Source organism: Oryzias latipes, chromosome 11 (genome assembly GCF_053564925.1).
Source record: "Oryzias latipes strain Hd-rR chromosome 11, Olatipes_Hd-rR_3.1".
Lineage (NCBI taxonomy): Eukaryota > Metazoa > Chordata > Actinopteri > Beloniformes > Adrianichthyidae > Oryzias > Oryzias latipes.
This window is the reverse complement of record NC_136247.1, coordinates 9,205,073-9,229,415: the sequence shown is the minus strand read 5'-3', so window position 1 is coordinate 9,229,415 and position 24,343 is coordinate 9,205,073. Positions and strand designations below refer to the sequence as shown.

Below are 24,343 nucleotides of genomic sequence, written 5' to 3'. Positions count from 1 at the left end.
CAAGGTGGGGTTCAGTGTCTTGCCCAAGGACATTTCGACTCATGGGCGTGCAAGGCGGGAATTGAACCTGCAATCTTACGATCATGGACCGACCGCCCCACCGCTGCTCCACGGCCGCCCCAATCTAATCATCTTCTTCAGAGTCACTGTCAGACTCTGAATTTTCAGAAATGTGATCCTCCAATTCTGAAACCTCCTCTTCTGAATCGTCTCCCTCTACATCATCCTCAAAAACGTCTCTCTCTTCTAAAATCAATTCCTGGGCCCTCTGCGCAGAAAGTCTTTTGGCCATTTTGATCAGTTGTGATAAGAAACCACACTGGCAAAGCTATATTTAACGTGTCCCGCCTCCAATTTGTAGCAGATAAAGAGCGAGATATTAAAGATTTCTGCAAGAAAGTCAAATGGTCAAATCTGCGGGACAACGAAAGCAAACAGAGTTGATGCTTGAATTATTCTAACAATGTTGCAACCTTGTGCGGGAACCGCAGGTGCAGAAACAGAACTCACATTTACAGTGAATCTTTCTCTCTCTGCCACTCTCTCTCTTTCTCACTGGTCACACACACACACACACACACCCGCACCTACACACACACACACACACACCCACAGCAGGCCCAGACAGGTGGAGGACAGAGTGTAGGTACATAAAACATCAATTTCCACACTTCTATTAGCCCCGGGTCCAGTGGACCCGAACATCTTATATGTAATAGAAATGTGTTGGGGGGGGTATACGGTGTGTGGTCATTAAAAATGTATTCTGATATCTGTTCTTCACAGAAAATGAGCCAAGGCCAGTGAGTCTGAGTTTGAAAAATTAATTAATTGTATCATTTTTCTTTTGATAAAAAATGAAAACGGGTCCCACAGACCCGAACACCACATAAGGGTTAAACAACCTGAATACAGAATCCTTTTTAACTACTCATAACAAACAGGACACATTTTCTAATCAGCTGTGTTTTTAATTGGCAGATAGTTAAACCTGACAGACCTGACCTGACCTGACCTGATTTTATATGTAGAGCCCAAAAACAACAGAAACTTCCATAGCGACGCTTGTAAGCAAGAGTTTTGAATGTGGAAGCCTGAAATGCACATTTACATTGACCTTTTATTGGTCGCTTGAATGTGCGTTTGCGGTGTGGGCGTAGCTTCATATTCTGGAATCAGGATTGGGAGTGAGTCCAGATCAAACGAGTATCAAGCTAATCCATACATTTAACAATCACTGCTTTGTTAAGAAGCTGTCTTGTTTGTGGCAGTTCCACATCAACTATCAAAACAAGAAAATAAAAGGTGCTTCCTAAACTCTTCAAAGGCCTCAAGCCACAATAAGAGGCAAAGTTTGGACCCCTTTGGCTCAAACTAACAATTCCTACAAAATAAAAGCTACAGAAGAGCTCATTTGAGATCAATCACCTGGTTTAGAAAGTCTTCAAGGTTGCAGAGTTTGGGTTTTATTGTCAGGCAGTGAGTGTGCCTGTTCTCTGCTTCTTTTGCTTTTCTGTCCTATATTTTCTCTGCCCCCCGCTTGTTTTTATTTCCCCTCGAGCAGCAGAACATCTCCCCTCACTTCCTTTGATCTTAACAAGCCACAGCTGGAACGATTCCCTTCACTGTGAAAGGACGGCAGCAGCAATGCCACCGGACGCTTGTCTCAGAGGAAAACGCAGAGGAAATGCCAGTCTAAGGCTCACTGAATAAGCCCACGCTGCCGTCAACTCTTCATCACGCACCATCAAAAAAGCCACATGACAGGAGAGTCCCTGAAACAGACACAGGCTAATCCGGAGAAATAATCCACATGGCGCAGACAGGCGTGGTGACAGACGCTGCCTTGTCACCAAAGAAGTAAAAGAGCTTTAAGATGCTTAAAGTCATTGCTGTCGGGGTAAAACAAAGGCCAGAAGCAAAGGTGAGGCTTCCTCCAGGATCACTAATGAGTCAGGAGGGCAAAGCATTAACGCAGAACCACAGAGGTCCCAACGAACCAACCCAATGTTTCTCCCGTTCTTATTTAATGAAACGGCCACAGATAAGATGCTTCTAACATCACCAAACAATAATCTTCGCCCCTTAGTAATTATTTAAGGACTAATGCAAAAACAAAACGTAATGCAAATCTTGTCATTTATTATAATCAGGTTTATTATGAACTGTCAGAAACAAAACTGACCTTGATTTGTTCCTGAATCACAGCAATTACACTCATATAATTTTCCCTTTCCAGATGACCGACTTTAATGTTGAGCCCATCTCCAGTGACACATTAGTGATGATCACCCAAAGCCTCTCAAGATCATCCGTGACAGTTTCTACAAACGACATTCCCCAAAAAAGCAATGGTGGTTAGTTCATTTGTAGAACTCAAAGCCAGGCTCAACCAGACATTATCGCTCTTTGAGGTATAAGGATCGTGACAGAGGAAAGAAAGATGACAAAGTCAAAGCAGGCATCTACAGATGACCCCTCTGGGGCTAATCACTGAGCTCATCATCATAACTCATGTCAAGTCACTGGCTTAACTTCAAATCTGAAGTAGAAATTCAGGCTCAAAATCACCTTTTCACAAATCTCTTCTTATTTGTGTCACAAGCCCCGAGTTGTGTCTGATTACAGGACCAACCAAATGTTCCACGTCTCACAGATCCACGTCAGCAATCACAGATCTAAAACTGTCAAGTCTAGTCAGCTTCACATGTCCAGTCATAAGTTCAATTAAGTTTTTCATTTCACACAAGACCAATCTAAGGTTTAGAGTTTACCACCATCAGTTTCCAAACAGTTCCAGTTCAAAAGTTGAATACTTCTTTAATTCCTATCAATTTAGGAGTCTAACCTTTATGTCTAAAAGAGTAACATATACCTGTTTTTTTAAATGCTACACAAGTAAACTATATTTATGTTTTTGTGGCCATGAAGTCATTCATATATATAACAAATCTTTTAAATGTTCTAATAACAGTTTTATGTTTTTTCTATAATAACAGTGTTTACGTCTTTCACTTTTAACAGCTGCATATACAAGCTTCTTTCAAAATAAAATACATCCTGTGTCAAATAGGATTCTCCTGCTGCGGCACATTTACTTTAATTACAACTGCTGGAAAGTCAAACATGACATTTTCTATCATTATAACTTTTGTGTGCCTTCATGCTTTTTTCTGTTTCCTATTGAAAATAACCATGAGAACACTAGTGTAGAAAAAACGTGTACATGTAAATTTAGAACATTGTTGTTTGAAGAAGAACTAGACATTGTTATGCACCATACGATAATAATAAGAGCTTCAAAGATCCACTCCAATGAAAACTGTGTTTTTGGTGCTTTTAATATATTCCTGTGGTATTTTTCTGAAGATGGATAACATATTTAAAGGAAATTACACACAGAAATGCAATTCTGAGCTTAATTTCCAAACTACTGGGTTAAACTGTAATAGCAAGAAAAAACAAACCCCCGACATCTTAGAGTTTTTTTCAAAGAGACCATGCATTTAATTTAGAACTAGTTTTTGGTAGTTGATTGTGAGATGACATACAAAAGTGTCATTTTGAGATGAGTTACAATTCCAAGTCAGAGAAATGTCAAAGTTGTCATAAGTTTATTAGAAAAGCATCACGTTGGTTTTTCCTGTCAATTAAATCTTTGGTAACAAATCGAGGGTTTGGTCACTTCAAGCCTCTGGTCACACACACTCCGAAAGGAGACTTGAAGGACTAAAATTCGAGTCCTGATGTTTTGGACAACTGAAGATTTCACATCCACCGAGTTTAATAAGGGAATCATTGATTTATCTTTGATATTTTCCGCACACTAACAGGGTCATGAGCTTTTTCAAGTATGCCAGACCTGCCTGAAGGTTTCGTAGCCCTCGCTCCTGCTTTCAGGGAGAGTTTTTGTTTATCTACTGAAGGACAATGACGCTGCTTTGCGGAGAGCAGCTCCAGGAGCAGCTGAGAGGATCATCCAGTAAATCGCTGAAAGCCTGTCACACACAGATCCGATCTGAACACAACGGCGGTGCACAATCCGAGCAATAACCTGCAATAATCCTGCAGTTTAGCTCCGTTAAATTGGTGATGAGGTCTCAGCTGCAGGTGGAGAACATGCGTTCTGCATCTGTCCAAAATAATATGGAGCTCATGAATAATATAGGAGCCTATAGGCAGGGTGCAAATACATAGGGTTAAGCTGTGGGAGGAGACATTGCAGGAACACAGCTGACTTTTGAGCCTCAGAGGCAGAAAAGCTGCCTGGTGTCCTCGTCTCTTTAACTGGGCTTTTCCTCTGGGCGTTTACTATTAATTAACAAAAAGCTCTGGGAGTCTGAGTCAAACCGTCTCCTCTGCTGACTGATGCAAGCTTCCAAACAGCTTGCAGACGTCTGCAGGACTTTAAGCATGTCCACACAGACTCAAGGGTCCAGGCGCTGTTCCCAACCTTGCCCCCCGGGTGTCATCATCCTCACCCAGAAGGCGTGGTGCATTTCCTCGCTCATAAACAAACTTTCCCATTGATGCATTCATATCTACTAATGCACCCTGTTGTAAATACATCCAAGGAGATTTCAAGCTATATGAGCTTATTTCTTATCTGCTTAGACAACCGGGTCCTCACTCCTTAGATGAACCCACCATTAGGTTTTTTCTTTTCTGTAGACTCAAGAAATGGGATTTGAGACGCTCAAGTTCAGACAGCGGCCACAAAGTTTGAGGACGGAAAGTTTCAGTTTTCTGCAGTTTGGTAAAATGGGGAAAATCTGAAGAAAGGCAATACAAGAAGACTGCTGTTTATGTGACAAGCACACTGAAGGGAGGGGAGTTTGCACTGACTGATGCAAAGAAAGCTCAGTTGAGAGCTTTACCTTTGATACCATCTCATTTCACAGCGCTCCCTTGCTACATTGCGGTTCACTTTTCGCAGTTTCATGGTTGTTGTTTTTTATAACAGGGTACTGTATTCTCTACCCTGATTTGCTGTTGACTTTGAGAATTTAAACAAGAGGAATAAAGTGTAAAAGTGGTAATGTCTGTTCTAGAAAAGTGTATAAAGTGTGTAGTGAGGGGTTTTAAAGAGCTAAGACACTTATAACCCTATTTTGTGGATTTCATCTAGTGCAGGTTTTTAATAGAATGTTAAAAAGTGGGAACACTGTGAGCAAGATCGTTCGATTCTTTCGACAACTTTTGCTCAAAAAAATCTCTTTAACATTTCCACTTGTGAGTGAAGATCTTGGCCCTGATGTGTCTCTTCAACACTTCAGACTTGACAGACATAGAACTTTTCTATCTGATATTATAAAAAATACACAAAATATAAAGCAGAAAAAGTTACAAATCTTATAACAATAGACTGAAATTTGCTGTGGCCAAGAAGCTTCAATCTTAAATGTTTGTAAATGGATCATAACAACCGATAATAGTAGAAAAAAACCATTTAATTACATGTTTGGCAGAAGTGTAAAATACACACATCTAGAAAAGTACATTGTAATTCATTAGAGGATGGTAGCAGTGCTGAGACTCCCATAGACATACAGAAACTTTACCCATGATCTCAAATACCACCCACTGGATATGGCCATATTAAAATAGGATTAAAAAAAACAGAGCAAGGTCTCCTACGTCCACCATAGATCCTAATGATAAAATATGATATAGCAAAATGATCTTCGTCAACGTTTTCTCTTTGTCGTCTTTGTTTTGGACCATTCTAAATTTAAATTTGACCAGAAAGAGAAGTGTGTCCGACTGAGGGCTGTAAACTCCCTCTCCTCTTCATCTGTTTCCTCCCCACAGCCCATTTCTGTTGTCATGCGTCCTTTGTTCTTTAGATTTTTCTCCCCCTCATCTTTTTTTTTAAACTTTTCTGCTTGCTATTTTCCCCGAGAGAAGGAGAAGCTTTCACAGACAGAGACTTTCATATCCTGAAACAATATTCAGTTGAGTTTCTCAGGCGCATTCCTTTCTTTGTCTGACTGATCTTCATGTTTTTTTGTCCAGAAAAACCCCCCACTTCACTTCTTTTCCGACTGCTCTGTTCCCCTCATTGTTTTCTTTTTTGCTCTCTTTACATCCTCCTTTACATTCACCCACGTTTTATCTCCCACACCAGAAAGGTGGGAGTTGTACAACAGGCTGCAGTGGACTTAACGTCTCTCATGGTTTCATTTTCAGTCATTTCTCATTCTGACACCTAGCATCTTGGGAGTCTCACCTCTGAAGCAATAAATTGTACCTCAGTCTGCATCTCACAGTCCTCAATATGTCAAAGTGCAGGACCGTATAAAAGCAGGTTTGTGTGTTAGAAAGGACACTGAAATGCGCATCTCCCAGGAGACTTTATCTGCAGCAGCAGCTTGTTTTAACAAGGGAACACATAAAATTATATAGAGGTGGGGGCACTCAGTAATTAGGTTCTCATCCGCTGTTGTTTAGCAAAAATAACTGAAGATACTTGGCGTTTGGGTTCATAGTGTCATAAAACAAATGTATTTTCTTGGAGAAATGCTAAAAGCTACAAAAGAGATTATCCAAATTTGCTACTGCTGGAGTTAAAGTGCTGGTAAAAAAAATACAAAATTAGCTAAAGATAGTATCATTTATCTGAATGAATGATCAGAGAAAGATTTGAATGGAAAATTTGCAGGAGGATCCATAACTAGTAGTATAGCTTCAATGCTTTGGAGGCATGGCGGTCTCTGTTCACTCAGGCCTTTTTCTCAAAGGTTGCAGCAAATCTCAGGTTTTATGGGTTTGTCTTTCTGTAAGACGCCTGAACGAGAAAGTATTGATAATGACACAGATAACAAAAAAGAACTGGTTTTGTTTGTTAACTATTCAATGCCGGAACCTAAAGTCCCATTCCAATAATCTTTTAATCTATTTTGAAAGCGTTCCCAGTGGTCTTTTAATTGTGATTATGCCATTTTTAGGCAAAATAAAAAAAATCCTGTGTCCTTTTCTAGGACATAATTTCTGTTTAGCGGCAGTAGTTTATTAGAAATTGGCTTCTGAGTTTGTACAACAGAGTTTGGACACAGATTAAGCCTTACCATCATCCCTTTGTTTCTCTCCCGCTGGCTTACAACCCCTCACACCCCAAAGCTAACATTAGCTGTGCAACAAGAATGGCGAGTGATATTCAAGCCATCCAGCTGTACGATTCTGAGCCAGATGAGAACATGAACGAGGAAGACGAAGACATTAATGAATTCAGTCGTCTATAAGTAACGTAATTCCAACAGATCCTGAAGTTGAGCAAAGTAGCTTTGCGTCAGTTTACCGCACCTTACGCAAATCAATGCAAAAATGATTTTCTCTGCTTCAAAATCCGTTGCAATTATGTTAATTGGGTAAATGATAGAAGAGTTACGGTAGTTCAAAGGGTGTGTGTTGTTTCTTGTTGCCAGGGACAGCTTTGGCATTAAAGGTTTCACAAGTCATTGCTGATCCCATTCTTGTTAAAAAGACAAAAAATATCAAACTAATCACAACACAGGAAGACACATGATCCAGTCACCACAATGCACAAAGATAATAGCCTACTCAAGTGAATGGAATAAAAATCAATTATGTACAGTAGAGGGAAATTGTGAAAATATCCTCTTCTTTCTTTTTTCTTGTGCTTTTTCCTGCTTTTTTTTCCCTGTTATCTAAATTTGAAGAAAAAGTCTGGCCTCCGTTATCTCTGGTTACCAGGAATCAAATTCCATCCATAATAGAATTTGAAGACTCAGATGGAAAAATAACCACATTAGACAAAAAGAAGTGTAAATCAGCTGTAAAAAAACTGAAAATAAAGAAAAAGAAAAACTGAATTATATGTTAAAAGCAGCGGAAAGGATCCAGAATAACACATTTTTAAAAAGCCTAGAATGTAAATCATGGAGGACAAAGATAATATTGTTACTTAATTCTATCTACAAAAAGAAATTAAAAATAAAAGATAAACCAAACAAACTGTGGGAAGTTCAAAGGTATAAATGGAAATAGAAAAAAAATTACCCTGTCCAGTTCAAAACAATTTGTATCTTTTAATCACCTTTTTTTTTTACCAAGCCCTACAAGGTAAAAACTTTATAGTAACCAAGAATAGAAAAAAAGAAACCTTCTGGATGAACGGAATCTTTAGACACTGGAACACATCCCAGTGAAGTCACACACTGAGCTGGGAAAAACGTGGGGATGAGTTTTGACTTCTTAGCTGGGGATTTGTGAAGTGGTTCAGTAGATTGAGATTAATGTTTTCCAGATTAAAGTGTTAGTCTGATTTAAACTTTGACTCCTCAAACTGAGTGGACCATCTGACCCATGCCAAAAAAAGTTTTGCTTCTTGATAAAGCTATAACAAATGATAAATTCAATGCTAATTAAAGCTACAAGTAGCATTTAGCGGGCCCGAGCACGTGCGACCGCTTGGCACGAGCGACCGCCCCGTGAGCAACGCCCTGCTCGAGCCATTCTCGTCGTTTTTTCTTGTCCATTCTGGAGCTCCAAGCTATTGTTAATACGACAGCAGCCTGGGGGGGGGGGGGGGGGGGGGGCTGTAATCTGTTGCCTTAAGGGACAAAGACTTTTGCATATAGCATGAAAAAAATTCAAGCAATGATGATAATTGCTATCACTGTCCCTAAGGATGAGAACAATAGAACTCATTCAATTTCCACTACAATGTCTAGATGAGTGTCAGCTATGTCTGATAACTTGGCCAATTAGCTGGACCGGGATCTTGCAAAGTGCAGGTGGTTAACGTCCAGTGTAATGAGTCTGTGGACGGCAACAGTACAGCATAGCTTTTGGTTTCCACAAGAGAAGAACTCCTGACACATCTGCCCTAACAGACAACTACAAGAGGAGTTGAAATGTATAACACGGTGAAGGAGTTTTTGTGCAGAAAAAGGTACAATTAGAAAAGCTGGTAGCAGTGACTGCAGATGGGACTCCTGCTATGATCAATAGACAAACAGGTTTCATCACTCACTGTAAAGCTGACCCAGACTTTCCAAAATGTCTGCATTACTGCTGCGTCATTCACCAGCAGGCCTTATGTGCAGAAGTGATTGGCTCTGGACATATAATGACTCTTATTCTGAAAATCGTAAACAACCTCAGCTGCAAAGCAAAACAGCACAGGATTTTTAAGGTGCTATTGGAGGAGATGTCTGTTGAATATGGTGAATATGAACATTGTGAATCTGAACTTGCATTCTTGACTGACATTACTGGAAAACTAAACCACTTGATCTGCGAGCTGCAAGACAATGGCAAAACTATTTTTTTTTGACCAGCCTGCCTGAGCCAGTGTTTTTCTTGTGGGGATCTTTTCTGCCAGGGCTTGTCAGCTTGGTCAGTGGATGTTGCTGCAGTTGTCTCCCTTGCTGGGACAGCTGGAGTTAAACACAGCAGCTCACGGCTCTGAAGTGGACCCCGTTGCTGTCCCAGTCTGGATGGGCACTGTGGCGATGTTCCAATGGCCAGGCTGGCTCCTGGTATAAAGAGATTCCCAAATACCATTTCCTAACCGCAGAGCCAAGGATGTGTTTACATGTTTAGGTCAAAAATGTGATGAACAGCTTCATGTTGTCTAAACATGCCACCCTGTTATTAATCCAGTTGATATGGTTCTCCATCTGTGTCTAGGTGATAGAAAAGCATTTTTTTTTATATTTACAGCTCTAAGCAAACAAACAGTTGTCTATATAAAAGAGCTTTTACAATTGTGCACTTTTAGCAGGTCTCTGAGTTCATGTGACCAATGTATGGTGGATTTTCACAGACCTTGTTTAAAACTGAAGGTGAGAGAGACTTAGAGAAATGGCTTCATTGTTCTGGAGTTCTTTGTTTCATCCACAGAAGAGTAGAATTGGTGATTGATTTTGAAAAGCTGCTGAAAAAAGTATCTTTTCAAATTGCAATTTCTAACTTGGGTTTTACATTTTGTTTTCCATTTTTTGTGCTTTATTTGGGAAGCATTTGTTATTTGTTTGGTGTTTTTAAGGTTCTGCAAATATACACATCATTTTTTAGAGACATTTGTTATCAGTTGTGTTTGTTGATTTGTAGTTTAATTTCATTGGATGTATAGATGTCGTGTGGGGGGGAGGCTCGACAGCAGGTAGGACCCAGGCGCAGAGACGGGAGGCAAACGGGTTCAGGGCAAGTGGGTTTATTTAACTAACAAAAAGCGCTGCAGAGCAGGATGACAAAACTAAAAACAAAAACTTACTGTGGCATGGCAAGGGACATGGACGCCAGACAAGAAGACGTGATCAACATGAGCAGAAGTTAATGGACCAGCACAGGAGGAAGGCAGAGACAAGACTTATATACAGACAGGGCAGACAAGACACAGGTGAACACGATTAGGGCAGATGGGGACCAAAGGAAGTAAAACTCAAAAACATGACAAGACAGGAAACCTTTCAAAATAAAACAGGAAACAGAACCAAACAAGACAGAACAAGAACTAAAGCGGAAAAAAAGACAACAAACTGAAACCATGACAATAGAAAGGAAAAGAAGTTCAAACATTGATTATAAAAAAGGATATAAGAGATAAAAAAAAAGAAAAAGGAAAAGAAAAAAGATAAAATATTGATTTAATTGCATTTTGAATGAATAAAAAACAATGATTAATAGAATCAGAAATCAGAAAAAGTTTTATTGCCAGGTTCAGTAGAGCGCACTTTACAAAACGAGGAATTTGACTTGGTGTATAGTGCAATTAAGAATAAGTTAAAAATTAAGTTAACAACAACAACACACTATATACAGTAGAGTAAGGTGAATTAAAGTGGGAGCACAGATGGGCTGGGATGGTGGGGCCTGTAAGTGGCACCGACAGTCCTTTGGTGGGCGGGGGGGGGGGGGGGGGGAGGGGGGGTCACCTGGGGGAGTTGGGGTACTGTTCAGCAGGCTGACTGCAGTGGGGAAGAAGCTGTTCTTGTGGCGCGAGGTCCTGGTCCTGATGGACCGGAGCCTCTTGCCAGAAGGGAGGGGCCGAAAGAGATTATGTCCTGGATGAGAGGGGTTGGCTACAATCCTGGCTGCCCGCCTCCAGGTCCTGGAGATTTGCAGCTCCTGGAGAGACGGGAGGTGGCAGCCGATCACCTTCTCTGCTGAGTGGATGACGCGTTGCAGCTTGGCCTTGTCTCTGGCCGTGGCCGCAGCGAACCAGACTGTGATGGAGGACGTGAGGGTGGATTCGATGATGGCGGTGTAAAAGTCTACCAGCATCTTTTCAGGGAGGTGAAACTTCTTCAGCTGCCTCAGGAAGTACATCCTCTGCTGGACCTTCTTAGTGATGGAGCTGATGTTCTGCTCCCACTTGAGGTCCTGGCTGATGATGGTTCCCAGGAAGCAGAAGGACTCCACAGAGGTCACCGGGGAGTCACAGAGGATGACAGGGGGGAGGGGGGCTGGGGCCTTCCTGAAGTCCACTGTCATCTCCACTGTCTTCAGAGCATTAAGCTCCAGGTTGTTAGCGCTGCACTATGACACCAGCCTGGCTATTTCACTCCTGTAGGCCGACTCATCTCCGTCAGAGATGAGGCCGATGAGTGTGGTGTCGTCAGCAAACTTCAGGAGTTTGACAGACAGGTGACCAGCTGTGCAGCTGTTTGTGTACAGGGAGAGTAACAGGGGTGAAAGGACACAGCCCTGGGGGGATCCGGTGCTTGTGGTCCGAGTATCTGAGACGAGCTTCCCCAGCCTCACATACTGCTGTCTGTCCGTCAGGAAGTCTGTGATCCACCTGCAGGTGGAGTCAGGCACATTCATCTTGGAGAGTTTTTAATACTAAGTCTAGACAGATTTAACACAGGTTTTTGGATGAAAAAGGATTTTTTATAAATCATCTGTTACACTTTTAAGTCTGAAAAAAATATGGAAGGCAGCAAACACAGATCTCTACCGTTTTTAATTTTTTTGTGCTGATATTTGAAAGATAAGTTATGCAAAAAAATAGGTGTTTGCAGTTTTGCCTAAAAAGACGTTTTCGGACCTTTTTGGATCAAATGTTGTCTAAAAGTTCACCTGTAACTTCAATCATTCTGAATTTTTTTAGGAAAACTAAACCACTTCAACTGTGATCTGCAAGGCAATGGTAAAACTATATTTTTTATGGAACAGCCTGCAGTGTTTCTTGTGGGGATCTTTTCTGCCAGGGCTTGCCGGCTTGGTCGGTGGTTGTTGCTGTTACCAATCCAGTTGATATGGTTCTCCATCTGTGTCTAAGTGATATAATCAGAATCAGAATCGTTTATTGTCATTGTACATGGGGATACAATGAAATTGCAGCAGCCTTGGAGTGAAGGAGTTACATAAAATAAAAATAAAAATAGAATAGAAAAAGAAATACTGTATTTACAACTCTTAACAAAAAATGAACAATATGGACAGAAACTGTTAAATATTAAATATTTGTGAATAAAATAGAAAGGAATTACATGAGTTGCTGTGAGCACAGCTTAATAAATATCAAGTTATTGCACAGTGACCTGGTTAGACAGTCAGGATATTGCACGCATTGTAGTAAAATTAGAGTGAGGTGTGGTTGGTGGACGTATGTGCATTCCGTATGATAATTGCCTATGGAAAAAAGCTGTTTCTTAGTCTGTTTGTCCTGGTTCTGATGGACCTGTACCTCCTTCCAGAGGGCAGCAGTTCAAACAGAGGGAAAGCAGAATGGGTGGAGTTAGTGGTGATGCTAGTCACTCTGCTGATGCAGCGAGACTGGTAAATGTCCTTCAGTGAGGGGAGGGGGCAGCCGATGATCCTCTGCGCTGTCTTTACCACTCTCTGGAGACTCTGCCGTTCTGCTTCAGTGCAGTGGGAAAACCACACTGTGATGCCATAGGACAGAATGCTCTCAATGGTTGAGCGGTAGAACGTTACCAGCAGCTCCTGGCTGACGTCGTTCCTCCTAAGTTTTCTCAGGAAGTGCAGGCGTTGCTGGGCCTTCCTGATGACAGTCATGGTGTTGTTAGACCATGTGAGGTCAGCAGAGATGGTGGTGCCCAGGAGGGTGAAGCTGTGGACCCTCTCCACACAGTTTCCATCGATGTAGAGTGGGGGTGGATCTGTTCTGTTCTGCAAACTGGTGGGGGACGAAGATTGGAGGGAGGGAGTCTTTGATGTGTCCCAGGAGCAGCCGCTCCAGACACTTTGTGATTACAGCAGTGAGTGCAACTGGGCGGAAGTCCGTGAGGAAGGCTGTGGATGAGGACTTTTTGAGTATCGGGATGATAGTGGATGACTTCAGGCAAGCAGGGATGAAAGCCTGAGCTAGCGACAGGTTGAAGATTTTTGTGAAGACCTGGGAGAGTTGATCGGCGCAGGCCCGCAGAACCTTTCCGGGAACTCCATCAGGTCCCGCCGCTTTCCTGGGGTTTACCCTGCTGAACATCCGTGCCATCCGTGCCACGTCCATAAAGGCATTGTTTTTATATTTAGAGCTCTAAGCAACCAAACAGTTGTCTATATAAAAGAGCTTTTACAATTGTGCACTTTTAGCAGGCTGAAAAAATTATCTTTTTAAAATTGCCATTTCAAATTTGGGTTTTAAATTTTGTGTTCCATTTTTCTGTGCTTGTATTGGAAGGATTTGTTATTATTTTGTTTAAAAGTGCTACATATTGTATATACACATAATTTATTTAGAGAAATTTGCTATAGGTTGTGTTTTTTGGTTTTGTAGTTTAATTTCATTGGATTTATATTAAGGAAAAGAAGTTGCAGCATTGATTAAAAAAGGATAAAAGAGACATTTACTGTCTAAGTCTTATGTTACATCTGTAGAACTGTACTGAGAGTTGGGTTTTGTTTTGGAGCACATTCATATGTTTTGTTTGTAAAAAAAAAAAGATAAAATATTAAGTTAATTGCATTTTACATGACTAGAAAAGCAATGATTATTCATAAAAATCTATGAAAGACATACAAAACAAATGAAAAAGCAGTCTGCCCTCCCTCTTGTGTCTAAACTATTGTCACCTCACTTCTGGGTTAGTTAGCATATAAACAGGCAGCTGGTGTGTGTGTGTGGGGGGGGGGGGGGGGGGGGGGGTTGAAATTTGACTCCAGCAACAGGAAAGATTGAGGAGCAGGCTGCAGCATGAGGAAAAGACTGAACCATGTAAGAGGAAATGACATCCTACAGTTGACCAGTTCATTTTATATCTGTAAAGAATATTCAAGAAGCATTTAGACATGTTCAGCTATATGCGTGTTAAACTTGGTGTGGATATTTGAAGCATAAGTAATTTTAAAACACACTTGTTTGGAGTCCAGACGGAAAAAGCACAGGTTTTGGGATGAAAAAGGATTTTTTTTAAATCATCTGTTTCACCTGGACTTCTGAAAAAAATATGGAAGGCAGCAAACACAGATCCCTACATTTAAAAAAATAAATGGTGTTGATATATGATGATTAAGTTATGAAAAAAAATAGGTGTTTGTAGTTTTGCCTAAAAAGACGTTTTCGGACCTTTTTGGATGAAATGTTCTCTAAAAGTTCACCTGTAACTTCAATCATTCTGAATTTTTTTAGGAAGCAGTAGCACATAAATGCCTATGAAAGTTGAATTCTTGGTGCTGATAACCTAAACAGAATTTATGCTAAAAATCTTTGTTCAGTCCAAAATTTCATTAAAAAAATCAAGTGATGAAGTTTCTCGTAGACCCTATAGTGTTACATATCAAAGCTGGAGGTTATTAAAGGCATCTAATTCTGAAATCTCAGCTTCCTGAGACAAACGGCTGATTTATAATAAATTTCTATTATTTGGGTGCACATAATCGACCACTTCCTGTTACGCAGGCACCGTCAGGTGTACACCCATGAAACTTTACATGATGAGAGAGGACCCTTCTGAGTATCTCCAGTTTTAATTTCATGCACATCGGACAAAGCAAAGAGAAAATACAGGGCAGAATGTGCCCAATGCAATAACTAGGTGGCGCTATAGAGCTCGTCCAAGATTGTCATATCCATGGGTTCAGAATAGAAGCTTCATCATATCCATTGAATTTCAGTGAGATTGGACAAGGAATGTGCACGTGAGAGCAACTTTTGTGTGCATAGCGAGATGCCCAACTTTGCCGCTCTGTCACGACCACACCCCCGCATTGAAAGTTATGGTTTTTTGTCAGAGTAAACTTCAATGGCTTTTCAACAGGTGGACGTCATTTTCAGGTGTGTCGGCTCATCCTACTCGGAGTAGTGATGCTCCAAGTAAAACATGTCATTTCCTCTTGCCAGCAGGTGGCGCTACACTTTTTCCAGATTCTTTCACTGCAGATGTGTTCAGAGTCAGACTACAATCATGCACATCAATTTTGGATCAGATTGGATTATGCATGGCTGAGTAATGGCCATTTTTCTTTTCATGGCGTGTTTTCGAAACGACCTCCAATTTTGACGCGCCGCCATGGTCACAAACATCCATAAAAACTTAAAAGCTTTGCAATTTAACATCGGACATGTGTATAGTTTACAAAACCAAAGTTTGGAGTCATTACTCTCAAATCTCTAGGAGGAGTTCGTTCTAGAGCGAGGCCTGCGAATGACCAAAATACAGCAAAAATGACATATTGTCATCAAAATATCAGACTTCCTGTGCGACTGACAGCTTGGTCCCAAGAGACTTTTTTGTAGGTTTCTATCCGATGAACATGCCCTGTTAAAATCAGGTTTGTACTATAAAGCATATGGAGGTGCTCGCGAAAACAAATTTTGCAGGTGGCGCTATCGAGCCATTTTTGTTTACCTATGCCGTTCTCCTATAAAATATGAAATTTTTCGCGACTCCTGATGTGTATACAAAATTTGGTGAGTTTTGGGGTATGTTAAAGGCCTCAAAAAGGCGACGGAAAAGTCGGAAGAATAATAATAATAATAATAATAATAATAATAAACCTAACAGATACAATAGGGTCCTTGCACTCCGTGCTCGGGCCCTAATAATGACCTCATCATATGGCAAATTTTGTAATTTTTAGTGTTGTTTAGCTTTGTTTTGGTAAATTTTCTTTGAGCATTGTTGTCTTTAACCCACAAACATTGGAGAAGTCACCGATGACACATAGATGACACGCTCCTTGACATTCTGTAACTCCTCGACCGTTTATGCGATGAACCAGCTGATTTTGATGTGGACAAAAGCAGCTTTTCATATCGACTTTGCAACACTACTGTAAAGTATTGCATATCAGCACAAGGCTGCTTTTCTCCCCTTCAGAATCAGCTGGAATTACGTTAATTGCGTAAACGGTTGAAGAGTTGCGGTAGTCAAAAGAATTTCACACTGGAGCTAAAGCTCCAATGTCAAAGAGGTAATGTTACTTTTAACATTATTTAGCCTCATCTAGCTTTTTTAGGTATCTAAAACTTTTTAAAGTTATTTGTCAAAACTTTGATGTCACAAATTGAAACTTATGGTCGGCTGAATACTAAGTGTAGTGCTCTCGTCAGAGTAAAAAACTTGTGAACTTAGCGCAAAGTTCAACTCCCTTTGATGAATAAGACAAGTCGTCGTAGTAGCTTTAGTTTTTTTTTTACTCAAACTCTTTCACATGGAGGGAAAACTACAATACAAACCCCCCCCCCCCCTCTAAAATTAAATTACAAACAACTTCCATTAAATATACATCAATACAACAACACAAAACACATTGCTATCAACTTAAACACAAGATTTGTTGTATGATCTTTGGCAACAGATGGCATCAGATAAAGAAAAGCCTCCTACATTTGGCTTCCCTTTGACTTTTCTATTAGTAGGATGTTTTTACAAGATGTGACATCTCTAATTAAACTTTATTGACAAGAACAACAACAACAAAATTCTAATAAAGAATATCAAGCTTAAAACAAACATCACAGTAATTGTTTTGTGGAGAGGATGATGAGGTAGTTTCTAGTAGGCCGAGAGGCTTTGGCTGAAGTTGGGGAAAGTCCAGGGGAGATGGGATGAGGCTGGAAGTGAGATGGAAGTAAGATGATCCAAAAGGGGGAAAATTTATCGGTAGGTCTATAGATACGTAGATAGGTCAAAAGTCAGACTCCAGAAATAAACACAGTAAAAACAGAGATACAAGGAAGATTAAGCAAAACAAAGTCAGGGTAAATATTAGTCAAGAAACCGCAAAGAACAAGAAATACAGAAAACTGAGGGCAATAAAATCCAACAATTTACTAGTGGCATCATGCAGTGGAGCAGCTGACAATAAAGTCAAGAGAATAGGTGAGAGTATTGAGTTTGATTGGCAAGTTTTCATAATCATTACCCTTTTTCTTCTGTAATCAAGCCCTTGGTATCATTGTTTAGTAGTATTACTCATTTCTCTTTCAGCTGACGATGTTTAAACATTCAGCTTTGAGCACTCACTTGAGAGATTTTGTCATATAACTGAACACTTTTCATTATACTTACGTTTTTTCTTTCAAACACAGAGAACATGGAGGGAGCGTGTAGCTGTAAACCCGTTTATCATTCTGAACCATTTTGAAGAATACACACTACTATAGACTTACATCTTGTGTTCTACTGTGTGAGAATGAGTGTGTGTGTGGTAGGCTCAAAGGCTGGGGTGAGTGTGTCTAAATCCTTCTTGCAGTGTTTCCCCTGCTGTTTTTAAATGTTGTCACCACCATTAACCGTTTCCACATAGGTTACAGCTGGAAAGGAACAAAAAGGACTGTGCATGTGTGTGCGGGGGGGTGGTGTGGTGTGGTAGGATCACATGTTTATTTTTCGGGCAAGGGGGAATCTTCTCCCATGGATGGAGACGGTGAAAGTGGTGGCATTAAAGGAGAGGCAAGTTGTGTAATTTCATTTGGATTTCGTGTAGCTTGGAAGAATGACACAAATTCTATGCCGATTAATCCGGATTTAATTCAATCTGGCCTCGGCCTGAAATAGCTCAGGCTGAATGCTGCCATTGCTTTTGGGGGGGCTCATACTACTGGATCCAGACGCCACTTTAATTCAGGCACATGTGTGTTAACGCTTTTTTTGTTATCACGAAGATTCCCTATTTGATGGATTCTTGATCAGAAAAAACTGCTACCTCCAAACAGATGCAGTACAACAACCTGTCATGCTTGAATATAACCACCCAGGCACTTGCTGTGCATCGCCTCACAGTGAGAAGGCCCTCCTGGTTCAAATCCTTTCTGTGTGGAGTTTGCATGTTCTCCCTGTGCATGTGTGGGTTTTCTGCGGGCACTTCACCTTCCCCCTGCAGTCCAAAAACATGCTTCATAGGTTAATTGGATGGATGTACACTTTGTCTTATCTGAGTACCGCAGGTTTCAGTATTAGGCCTGCTCAAGGATTCTCCTCTTTTTTAATCTACATCCTTTCTCAGCTCCATTTGTTTTTTTGTTTTTTACCTTAATTGTCTTCAACAGTGTTTTCCAACCCTGGTCCTTGGAGTCCTTGTTTTTGATGTTGCATTGCTAAAGCACATGGCTCAGCTTTGACCCATCAGGTGTGGATGATGTAATCAACTGGTGGAGTCCACAACAGACATAGAGGAGAATGTGATTGTTTTCCTCCTGAACTGTAGGAGGAGTGAGTGGGAATGAACACATTTTTGGAAAGGCATCAAGCAGCAAATGTGACACGTGTGAAAAAAGTGTCAGGCGTCGAGAATGCTTTCACACACCTCACTCTCAGGAGCAAACCAAAAATTAAAGCAAGCCAAACTATCTGTGAAAAAAAAAATCATGCAATTTTAACAACTGTTCACTTAGTGGCAGAATCACCTGAAATGACTATAAAGCTAATGTTCAAGGAAAAGAGAGATGTAATCAGTTTTTCACATCAGGGAGGATCCAAAATGGCTGCAGGGGAAATTCTCAACATGCTCCATTTTTGCAAAATTTAAAATCAAACATGATTAAAACACAAATTGTATAAAAAAGTATTTAGTAGTACAGGTCTTTTGACTATGAAAAAGGTATAGACATTTAAAAAAGGCTTACATTTGTTTTTGTTAAGTGTGAAGTTAGACTTTTAATGTAGGAGTGGAAGAGAATGACTTGCTTCTGCAACCAGCCCCTTGTGGTCATTTGAGGAACTGCAGAATTTTGCATAAGTCTAAGGTTAAGGTTGCACCTTATGGTTAACTATTATCTGTGACCCCTTTCTTACAAATGAAGCATTAGTTGTTCCTCCTCTTTACCTGTAGCTTTTTTGTTTTTGCATCACAGAGTAAAGAAACAATTTCAAACAAACTTCTTTCTTTTGTCTGGTAAAAGAAATGGTCCAAAGAAACAGGGTTAGGGTAGCAAGGGACTACTGCTAGTGATAAATACCATCAGGGTCAGAAAATTTGAAGCTGCTAACAGTTTGTTTCAGCAGATGTGATTAAGTCTTTAAGTGCTTCAGCTAGGACAGATAGAAACCCACAGACTTGGTTGAAGGCTGCTGTAATTTCTTTGATGCCACAGTCTGTCATATTCTGTAAGAGGAGATTGTACGTCAGATTAATTCCCCCCCCGCAGAGCCTTTCTGTCCATTAACAAGGCTGGAGCAGTTCAGTGTCCCGCTGTGCTGCAAGTGACACTGATGGCTACAACCCACATAGAAGAATCTGGCGTCAGTCAGTCATGAAGCAGGTTTACAGCTTCAGTTTCATCTGTCAAAACTACCTTCATGTTAGTATTTTCCTCCCAACTCAGCAGATTTTGAAACCTCGGGTTTGGTAAAAAACCTCATGAAAGTAAGTATCTTGTCAATGTTTTTTAAGGATAATGTAATTTACATGCACTTATGATGTACGGGGGAGGCTGTTGCACGGCACTTACTACTCATTAGTGAGGTGTGCACACTGGCTCCTTACTGACCCCTTGCAATGCTGCACACACAGGGTGTGCAGGTGCAGTTAGCTGTCATGCGTCTAACTAGAAACCAGAAATATGATCACATCTACCCTGTTTTAGCTTCACTACACTGCTTGCCTGTTCATTTTAGAGTTCATTTTAAGATTCTTTTATTTGTTTATAAATCCTTGCATGGCTTAACACCTCTTTACCTATGTGAGCTCCTGCAGCCTTATGTCCCCTACCGTCCTCTTTGATCAGCTGATCAGCTGCTTCTAAAAGTACCAAAAACAAAAGTTATTGAGCCATTGAGTCTTTGGTATGACTCGCCCACAGTGTCCCCATAGAAAAAATGAGCATGATCACTTTTGCATTACGGGCTCACCGGGTTTTCTTAAAAGTTCCTGCGGGCAACCAGTGTGACCTGTACAGATTTTCCCATTTTTCACCCACTCATAGGGGCAGTTGTGACTAAGGCATAATCAATCACTGTAACACAATAGGTAAATTAGCAATACTCACCCAGAATCCAGTGCTGTATTGTTTTTTGTTTTTATTTCCTTTTGTAACAAATGCTGATGTTATGCAGAGTTCTTCCCGGTTAAGCTATAGTCACATCCACTTGGATGGGGAGTTGACCAGTATAGGTGATGCAGATTTTTGGGTTGTCCGAGCCCATTGAGGGTCGTAGAAAGCCGCATTTAAATGGGGATGCAGATGTGTCTTGCGGTTCCCTTGAGGACAGCTAATTTTTACACATCTTGGTAACATGGAAAACAACATTTGCCTCCTCCTTCTAGAAAGCAATAAGAGTAAGCTTCACATAACTTCCTGGGTTTAGGGTTAACCACTCCCATTACAGCCCTATTACTACATCCCCTTCATTTTGAGTGTGAAGCAGGGAAGCATCGACTCCCATTCTTAGACTTTTTCGTATGACCCAAATGTGGACTTGAATCCACAGTCTCCAAGTTCCTGGTTGGACACTCTTCCACATGGCCAATAAACAGAAAAGAGGCACTGCCTTGAATGAAATTGTGGTTTCTTGCTAATTTTGTACTATAAAGGACTGAACCAGCATTGCCATCCTTTAGGAAATTTGATTCAAAAAGTAACATTCTGGTGCAACACTTTTCTATTGGAGTCCTTGTTATTCTATGATTTACTTTGGACAAACTCTGCTAAAACATCAGGCCCCCTGAAAATGCATTTCATTCATCCTCAAACAGTCTTGTGGATCTGTCAGATTTGCCCCCTCCCAGCACAGTCTGTAGTTTCGTCATCTGATCGTGTAAATGAGTGTCATGATGAGTGTGTTGGCTCCGCCGTCCTACATTTGCCTGACGGCCTTTTTCCAGGGTTCAATAACTTCTCCTCACGTCAGCTTCGTTTGGCTCGCTGCCTGCAGCTGACAGCAGTTTCCATTTGTATGGACGTTCCTCAGCTTGCTGCCACTAAACACATCTATACACCTGCAATTGCACTCTCACAGCCTATGATGACAACGTTCCAGATCACCTTTATGTTCCATCACAACAAACTGAGGCTACAGACACCAAAGCCCCCTGGATTAGAAGTAATTTGTTAATATAGATGCTATCATTTTATTGGCATAGAGCTAAATTCGGACACTATAATTACCTCAAATTGACAAAACACTAAAAAAAACATGAATGTGTTGTATGTGTATCTGTAGCTTCTTCAATCATGTTTTAAAACAGAAACAAACCCTGACCCACAAACTGACGGCCCACCGAAATCCCCACTGGAGCCGCTCATGCTAAAAATATTTATCCTGGCTATAACACAAGGTGCTTCAGATGAAAGCCTCCCTTAAACAGCTGATACGATGCAGCATTACTCACAGTTGCTTCAACAAATTAGGACGCTCATTATATGAGTCATTAGGAATGAGTCTCAGAGGCCAGGAGGCTCATTTTTAAAGATGAGCCTGGTGATAAACGTCCATCGGGGTAACATTTGTCTACAGCATTCACCACACAGAACAGCAGGAACACCTCCCCCTAGAAACCATCAGTTAGTCATGAGGTTCCATGTCTGATCCAACACAGCACTGATCAGAGCAATCAACCTTCTGTTCCAAGATCATCTCCATGAATACACAAACACGGAGTGTTGTATAAAATCACTGCCTCCTACACACACACACTCTCACACTGAACTGAAACAAACATGAAAGAACACACACTGAAACACACAGAATTTAGCACACACAAACACACACTTTAAAACACACCCACATATACACATAACATAAAGTTATATACTCACATAAACAACCATAAACAGAACAAACACGTATCACACACACAAATTTAGACACATACAGAACTATACACACATGCTTTAGCACACAACACACACTAAAGGACTTACATGCGTATACTAACACACATATACTACACACAAACAAATACTTGACACACACACACAGACATACACGCCCAGACCCACAAACATTCACACATAAACACACGCATTTACTCACATGAACACCCATACACACACTTTAACCCTTTACAGTGATTGAGTGAGTGATTGACACACTTAAAAATCATTTAAACACGAAAATACTTAAGCACACTTCAAAGCACATACATTTAAATACAGACAATTTATACAAATTCACTTGAACACAAACACAAACAGCAGTGTGCAGACATAAACATATACATTATAACACACAAACATGCAGTGTTTTTCAAAATCTCATGCATTTAAATTGTGAGTCTGTGAGTGTATTTACAGATTGTTCATTATGTAGAGCCTCACATCAATTTTCATCCATCTACAGCCTTCCCTAATCCAGACAATACAAACATGTTCTCAGGTTAATCCAGAGACATAATCTCTCCTGTTGGACACTCCTGAAACAGCTCACCAGGGATGGTTCTCTGCACTCCTCGCCCTTTTTTCTGGGGAAGGTCTGGAGCCTGAAACAAGCTTCATGTAGTTGTGTTTCTAAGATTGTCCTCTTTTGTTAGGGTAGGATTTTAGAGCAAGCAATAAAGTCTTTTTTTTGTCTCTGTTCTTTCTATGGACCAATTCCAAATACTGCCTGTGTTCTTCCAAACTCATGAACAAAAGTATACAGCTGTACACACATCAGACATGTGGTGCATTCAAGAAAACGTTGAACGTTACGTCCTTTTAGCTTATGGTTTGCTCACTGGACTGTCACAATGGACTGTGAATACATACTAGCCCGTGTATTCACAGTTGAAGGAGGCATGGTGTGAAATGTCGAAGCAGTCTCATAAATCTTGCTCCAGGCTTTTTCTTTCACAGGTTTATTCTGATATATGAAAAATTTGGCGTAATTTAATTCCAGCTGGGCACAAGCTGCAATTATTAAATTCTCCTTCATGATCACGTTTCAAACATTTGCCACTTCCCTGTTTTGAAAAGGATGCCATTAATGTGTCACTACCAAATCTGAGTCCCTGACTGGTCAAAATTCAACTGGTTTAACTTTTGATGCGTGCTCTATTGCCACACGTTTTAAAGCCCAAAAACGAATTAAAAAACTTCAGTAGCATGTGTGAAAAGCTACATCCACACCGAGGATGCATTGCATGTTCAAGAATTCAGCCGGCGGTGGGAGGAGCTTTTTTTTCTTTTGTTTTTTTACAGTTTACTAATGCTTGTCCACCAACTGTGACTGTACAATGCATTCCAATTCATTTGTCTTTTGTGATGAACATGTCATGGTGCCTCTGTCAGACTCCTCCCCCTCTCCTCTCCGCTTGGTTCCTGATTAAGCCCAGCTGCGACGGCTCACTTCATCATCACCGCCTGCCTACTTGAGGAGCTCCTGGACCAGTATTCATCGCCATTCCGTTGCCCCTGATGGTGCATATTTGGCCCCCTCTTCAAGTTCATGTTTCGTTACCTTGTCTCAAGCCATCGCCTAACGTACCTTGTCTTGCCTGTCTCCAGGAAACCCCAAGCCATGAGTGGTCGCCTGAATCAGCCGTTGTCCGGAACCTTCACCAGGTCTGCCTCATCCGACCTCACCACGAGCCTCTGCCGAATCGCCGACTTCACGGACCCTACGGACGGATCCTCTAGTGACGCCACAGGAATCTGCCTCTCGCTCTCCGGACCTCCAGGAACTGTGCTCTTCCAATCTAACCTGATCATTAAATCCGCTTATTCGCCACGCCATCTCTGCCCTGTGTCTCATTCCGGGTTTCAGCATCTGGGTCTCTGTAGTTCTGTAGTCATGACAGAACAGTTCTTCTTCATTTAAAACTGTTGGCACTTTTTTGTTTTGAAAGGGACGCTACCCGCATGTCACTACAAATCTGTGACTGGTCAGTGTTCACCTGTTTCGTGTTTTAGCAGTCAAAAGTGTAACTGGTTGAAATTCTAGCACGCTATCAATGAACACCTTTTTTATTCATAGAGATCTGACTTAACCCTTGTGCTATCCCAGGCACTTTAACATTGGGAGCTGGGTCATCTAGACCCCACAAG

At 40.9% G+C, this 24,343-nt stretch overlaps 1 long non-coding RNA gene across 1 annotated transcript in view; it reads left to right on the top strand.

Annotated features, from left to right (window-relative positions):
* LOC105355126 (uncharacterized) overlaps positions 1–24,026 on the top strand; it is a 36,956-nt gene extending 12,930 nt beyond the window's left edge. The window contains exons 3-4 of the long non-coding RNA XR_909616.4: positions 23,627–23,716; positions 23,804–24,026. This is a non-coding gene — a long non-coding RNA (uncharacterized LOC105355126). The remainder of the gene's footprint in view (positions 1–23,626; positions 23,717–23,803) is intronic.
* The last annotated feature ends 317 nt before the right edge of the window (positions 24,027–24,343 follow it).